This window comes from Bidens hawaiensis, unplaced genomic scaffold (assembly GCF_021521415.1).
Source record: "Bidens hawaiensis isolate Kalapana, Puna unplaced genomic scaffold, B.hawaiensis_p1.1 tig00004743_1, whole genome shotgun sequence".
NCBI lineage: Eukaryota > Viridiplantae > Streptophyta > Magnoliopsida > Asterales > Asteraceae > Bidens > Bidens hawaiensis.
The window spans coordinates 1101855-1108293 of NW_027491293.1; the positions used below are offsets into that span (position 1 = coordinate 1101855).

The 6439-nt window shown below is 35.4% G+C and overlaps 1 pseudogene across 1 annotated transcript; it reads left to right on the plus strand.

Annotated features, from left to right (window-relative positions):
* Positions 1-507: 507 nt before the first annotated feature.
* LOC143627822 (26S proteasome non-ATPase regulatory subunit 2 homolog A-like) lies at positions 508-5761 on the plus strand (annotated as a pseudogene). Its single transcript, XR_013152652.1, has 16 exons — positions 508-513; positions 582-602; positions 703-785; positions 895-1009; positions 1800-1874; positions 1975-2126; positions 2237-2353; positions 2446-2550; positions 2633-2773; positions 2860-2964; positions 3689-3910; positions 3992-4496; positions 5005-5089; positions 5205-5313; positions 5423-5611; positions 5686-5761. The product of XR_013152652.1 is annotated as a 26S proteasome non-ATPase regulatory subunit 2 homolog A-like (transcript).
* The last annotated feature ends 678 nt before the right edge of the window (positions 5762-6439 follow it).

The following is a 6439-nucleotide window of genomic DNA, read 5'->3' on the forward strand; positions in this document are numbered from 1 at the left end:
GAGTTTGAAGTATCGATTACTTGGTTCTAAAGGTGATATTGGTTCCTGGGGTCACGAGTATGTTAGGTAATCAATTTGTTATCCTTAGTTTTTTAAATGTTAATGATCGTGCCATTCGTTACAACTACAACATTCGATAACAACTATATAGTCCACGTGTTGCACAATTCACCGTGTAAACATTGTATAATATGTTACATATTACAATGCAACAGCTTTCACCTATTAGAAGAATTCTACGTTCTCTTGTATATTGGTCTGATTATTGATTGTGTCATTGCAGGAATCTGGCTGGTGAAATTGCACAAGAGTATTCGAAAAGAGTGGCACTGTTTTCTATCTCAAACAGTGTTATCTATTCATTACTTTCTCAAGAATTTATTTTTGTTTTGCATGTGATGTTACAACATTATATATATACTTATTTCTAACTTTGTGCCAATTCAGAACAAGGAGGCAAATGTAGATGATCTAGTACAGCTTGTTGAACAAATTGTTGCTTTTCACATGAAGGTATCTCACTTATTTGTTGCTGTCTTTGCACCTGTTTTTATTCATGTTACTTTTATCTATTATTGCAGCATAATGCAGAACCTGAGGCTGTTGATCTCTTGTTGGAGCTATTTAGCTTTATGACCTTTGATATACTTGAACTACCGTTTTAAAAGGTTGAATATGAATCTGTAAGTTGAATAATTTTAGGTTGAATATCTTGATCTATTGGTGAAGCATGTTGATAAAACCAATTACAAAAGAACCGGTCTGTATCCAACAAGTTCAGCAAGGTAGAGTATAGATTACAGTTATGCGTTCTTGATCCTTATATGTATGCTTGTCACTTATCACATGCTTATGTACTGCGTATGCGTGTTCTTTTTCGTTTTTCAAATGTAGCTACCTCCCTGGACCAGATGACGTGTCAGTTTTGGAAATTGCATACACAATCTACTACCAATTTGTGGAATTTCCCCGTGCACTTCAGATTGCACTTCGACTTGACAACATGCAGGTTTGTGTTTCATGGTTATTTGTATATTTTTTTCTTTTGATATATGTTGTATAACTGTATACCTTTTCCATTTGTATAATAACCTAGGCCTGTAAACGAACCATTACCAAAAGAACACGGAAGGGGCATGCTTGTGTTCATTCATTTAATTTTACAAACGATGGAACATGAACAGTCAAACAAACGAAGTTTTCTTGTCTGTGTTCATTTGTTAAGAAATCGAATGTGCTCATGTTTGTTCGTTTACAGTATGAACGAACGGTTCACGAGCATAAGTAACATCAATGAATAAAACCAGACTAAATTAAAATTAGTGATATTTTATTTTAATAAGACTAGACCAAATTGTGATGGGCTTAACAATTTAAATGAATACATAAACTAATGAACATAAACGAACGAACATATATAATAACAAATGAACATAAGCGAACACAAATGAACAAACGAGACATGTGTTCTTGTTCATTCTTTCAACTAAATGAACAAAATTATTTGTTCATATATGTTTGTTTGCTAAATAAATATACCAAACGGTTAACAAATGGTGCACTTAACATATGGTTCATTTACAGGCCTATTTTAACCCAAACATTGCACAACTGAACATAGCCTTTGGGCGAAAATTAATTTTATTTACTTGAAGTTCATTATAACAGAATCTGACAGAACCTTTTGCTTGTATGCTAGGGTAAATGTTAAATATTTTAACGATAAGATGATTAATATTTTTTGTATTCTTTTGTATTCAATTTGAGTTCTGATATGTCATTGGATGCTTTTTTAACAGCATGTGAAGCAGGTTTTCACTTCCTGTCCTGATCTATTGCAGAAGAAGCAGTTTTGCTACATTCTTGCTCGACAAGTACTAATCTTCATAAACTGTTTGTTTTCTCATAAGTTGATTGGTGATGACTGTTAATCCTTCATAGCTTTATGAACTCTAAACTTGTCTTTTTGTGTAGGGTACAAGTTTTGAGCTTGATGAAGAAATGTGTGCTGATGATGAAGACCGAGAGGTCTTACAAGAGATTATCAACAATACTAAATATTAAGTGAAGGCTATCTTACCCTTGCAAGAGATATTGAAGTCATGGAGCCCAAATCTCCTGAATATATATATATATATATATATATATATATATATATAAGGTTTGAGCCATTTTAATCATGATATCACTATATCAAAATAAATTATAATAATCATTCATATAAATGTTTTGTTACTTTCATCAGGCACATTTACTTGATGGTCGGGCAAGTGCTGGTGCTGGTGTCGATTCAGCCAGACAAAACCTAGCAGCAACGTTTGTAAATGCATTCGTGAATGCTGGTTTTGGTCAGGTGTGTTATTTATTAAGCACAGTTCCCACATATGATATGTTATTCTATTTTGTGATAAGTGTCTGTAGTGATTTGGTTTTGTTCTTTTTAAGGATAAATTAATGACGGTTTCATCAGACTCTTCTGGTACCGGTTCTTCGGGAAACTGGCTATTTAAAAACAAAGACCACAGGAAAATCAGTGCTGCTGCAAGTTTGGTATGTAAAAGCCGGTCTATTTCTTTTATTTTAGATTACAATGTTTGCATATGAAGTGTTATACATGTTCGTACTATTATAGGGAATGATCGATCTTTGGGATGTTGACACTTGCCTTGCTCAACTTGACAAGTACTTTCATAGCAATGATAATCATGTGACAGCTAGCGCTTTATTAGGAGTTGGGATTGTAAACTGTGGTATCAGGAATGACTGTGATCTGGTGAGTAGTGAAACATTGACATTTTATATATTAGTGGCTATATGACCATCTGTTTGATATCTTGTTTTTTTTGGTTGTTTTTTTAGGCTTTGGCACTTCTTGCTGATTATCTGGATAAAGAAGATTCTTATATTAGAATTGGTGCTATAAATGGTCTTGGTCTTGCATATGCAGGCACACAGAATGAACAGGTTTTCATTTCTAGCATCTTTCTGAGTTCTCTTTGAATATATTGTGACTTTGAGAACCAATAATATGCCGAGAACAGCGAGAGCCACGTTAAATCTTGTACCATATATTATATAAGTTGACTAGAATGCATGGGGATTTCAGTATTTTTAAGATTTATTTTCAAGAAATATAATGAAGGCTTTATCTAATGTTGGCTAAAAAATAAAACAGTTAGACTCAAATTCTAACTTCAATAAAACTTGCACATAAAAAACAATAACCTGACCCTTCATTTATACCAAAATTATAACTTCTTCCCCAAGACACCTAATTAGACTCAAATTAGCATAACAAATAAACCTTAATATTCTTGCCATACTAAATAAACATACCAAATTAAACCAATAAACATTCTAAAAGACTATAACTATCCTTCAAACTTCTTACTGTTTAGCTTTTCAACTTTCACATGTGAACTAATTAGGATTAACTTCCAACATCTGAATGCATATAAGCACATTTTTGTATATTTAAAATAAGATTCAGGAGAGGAAAAAAAATCAAGGAGTGGGGAGGAAAATAAAAATGTGATTTTCAATATTACTTTTTTTGTTTAAGCGAAATGTACACATATTATGTTGTTCTCAACATACTATTGGCTCTGAAAAGAACGCTCTCCTATATAAATAAGTGTGTGTGTGCATGTATGTGTATATATTAAAAGTGTTTTTTGTTACTTTTCAGATTCGAGACAAACTAACTCCCATTCTTGGAGACCCGAAAGCACCACTAGATGTGATTGCTTTCACAGCAATTGCACTAGGTTTGGTGTATGTTGGCTCGTGTAACGAGGAGGTTTCCCAAGCAATAATCTTTGCACTTATGGACCGAAGCGAGTCAGATTTAGGAGAGCCACTTGTTCGACCATTACCTCTCGGTTTAGGCCTTCTTTACCTCAGGAAACAGGTACAAAGATGCAATTTGCAGAACCCATTGTTGTAATATCCTAACAAGCAATAAACTCCAAAATTTGTTTTTATTTAATAGGATAGCGTGGAAGCTACTGCTGAGGTGTCAAAAGACATTCAATGAAAAGATCAGAAAGTATTGTGATATGACCCTGCTATCTTGTGCCTATGCTGGAACTGGAAATGTTTTGAAGGTTCAACATTTTCTTGGTCAATGTGCCGAGCATCTTGAAAAGGATGAAACTTTTCAGGGTCCGGCTGTACTTGGTATAGCCATGGTGGCAATGGCTGAGGAACTAGGTCTCGATATGGCAATCCGTTCTTTAGAGCATCTTTTACAATACGGTGAACCAAATATCAGAAAGGCCGTTCCATTGGCTCTTGGTTTACTCTGCATATCAAATCCAAAGGTGCATGTTATGGATACACTGAGTCGACTCAGTCACGATGTAGATGCAGAAGTTGCCACGTCAGCAGTATTTTCATTAGGGTTGATAGGTGCAGGCACCAACAATGCTAGAATTGCTGGCATGCTTCGGAATCTTTCAAGTTATTACTACAAAGAAGCCAATCTTCTTTTCTGTGTAGGCAGCTAATGCTCATATATCATCATCATCGTACTCAGTATATTCCACCAATAGCAAAGCTATGGTAGGGTCTGAGGAGAGTAAGATGTAGACAGCCTTACCTCTATCCCGTAGGAATAGAGAGGCTGCTTCCGGGGAGACCCCCGGCTCGATAGTAGTTTTGCATCAAGCCTTGGACATAAGGCACATAACACTCAACCATCGGCACACCGGTCGATTGGTACATGTACCCTTGTCTTTTGGCTATTAACGCCACCACATGATGCATGATTAACCTTCCGCCACTTTTTAACGTTATTTTCACGAGATTAGTAAAATAACGTCAAAATTAGTGTAATTTCACTTTTGCCCACCCGAGGGCTCACACATATATACATTATATGCGCGCACCGCATGCAGGGCGTTCTAATGCTCATATATATCTATATATATATGTATATATTAATTGCAAGTTAATAAGAACATTATATTAATATTAATATTTATTATCATATTATCATTGCAGGTGCGAATTGCTCAAGGTTTTGTACACATGGGGAAGGCTTTGTGACTCTTGCTCCTTACCACTCGGAACGATTCTTACAGCCCCCGTAAGTAAACCTATTTGTACATGATATCTGTTTTTATTTTTGTAAAAATGTTGCATATATGCGTTCTTGTTTCCTATAGTTATAGAAGATGAATCATTATTATGCATATTTGCAGGACCGCTCTTGCTGGACTTGTAGTATTACTGCACACGTGTCTTGATATGAGAGCTATAACTTTGGGAAAATATCACCATGTTCTCTACTTTGTAGTTCTGGCTATGCAGGTTTGTATTATCAGCCGTGCTTAAGTTTACACGTTTAACCCGTTAAATCCAAATTGACCCGTTTGATTATGAACTAGAATGCACTAATTTGTGATTACTCTTTTAACAGCCTAGAATGTTGCTGACTGAATGAAAATTTGAAACCTCTATCGGTACCGGTTCGGGTGGGTCAAGCTGTTGATGTTGTGGGCCAGGCGGGTTGGCCCAAGACCAACATGGGTTTCCAGACCCATTCCACACCTGTCCTGTTGGCTGCTGGAGAGAGAGCTGAACTTGCAACAGATTACTTTTTTACATTGTTATTTGTTTACTTATGATTGTTGAAGTATGTTTTATTTATCTTTCTAAAATGTTGGTTGTTTTTCTATGCAGGTATATTCCTCTATCTCCTATCCTTGAAGGATTTGTTATTTTGAAAGAGAACCCGGATTACAGGGAAGAGGCCTAGACCGGCGGATTGTTTCATGGTTGAAAAGATGGGATTTGGCGGAAATTTGAAGTATTGTGCTGCCATGGGACCCGAGTGTGATTATGATCCGGGCTTAAGTTCTGAAGTCCTTTTTTTTTTTTTCTAATATGCTGGATGCTATTGGTTTGTGGTTGGATTATGTTTAATGTTGATGTTAAAATAGAATTATGTTCTGCGGTTAGCTATGTGACATTTTGAGCTTTACAAAACACTGATTTCAACCAATGCTCTCTTCCAACAAACATGTATTTCCACTCTAGACCCAATTGTTTTAACAGAAATATTTAAGTAGGATTTGCTTTCTTGGCACGGGTGTGACTTGTGAGTTTGAAGTTAGTAATTCTTTTTCAAACCAAGTCTATTGGGTATTCCTTCATATAGTTTGATCTTATCTAATTTTGCATACTGATGTACGATCGAAAAAAAACTTCCGTTTAAAGACAACCGTATGCAAAATTGTTGATCTATCGTGAATTGCTAAATTCAGTCAAATTGGGTTTGCTATTCACAATTTCTCCAATAAATAGCCGGCTCTAGTCCGTTCTCACGTCGTTTAATTTAAACACGTACCTAATTTTGTAATCTCTACATATAGATGCGTATGTACTACTAATTGTTTGTCACTTAATATAGAATACCTAGTTGCCACCCTTAATC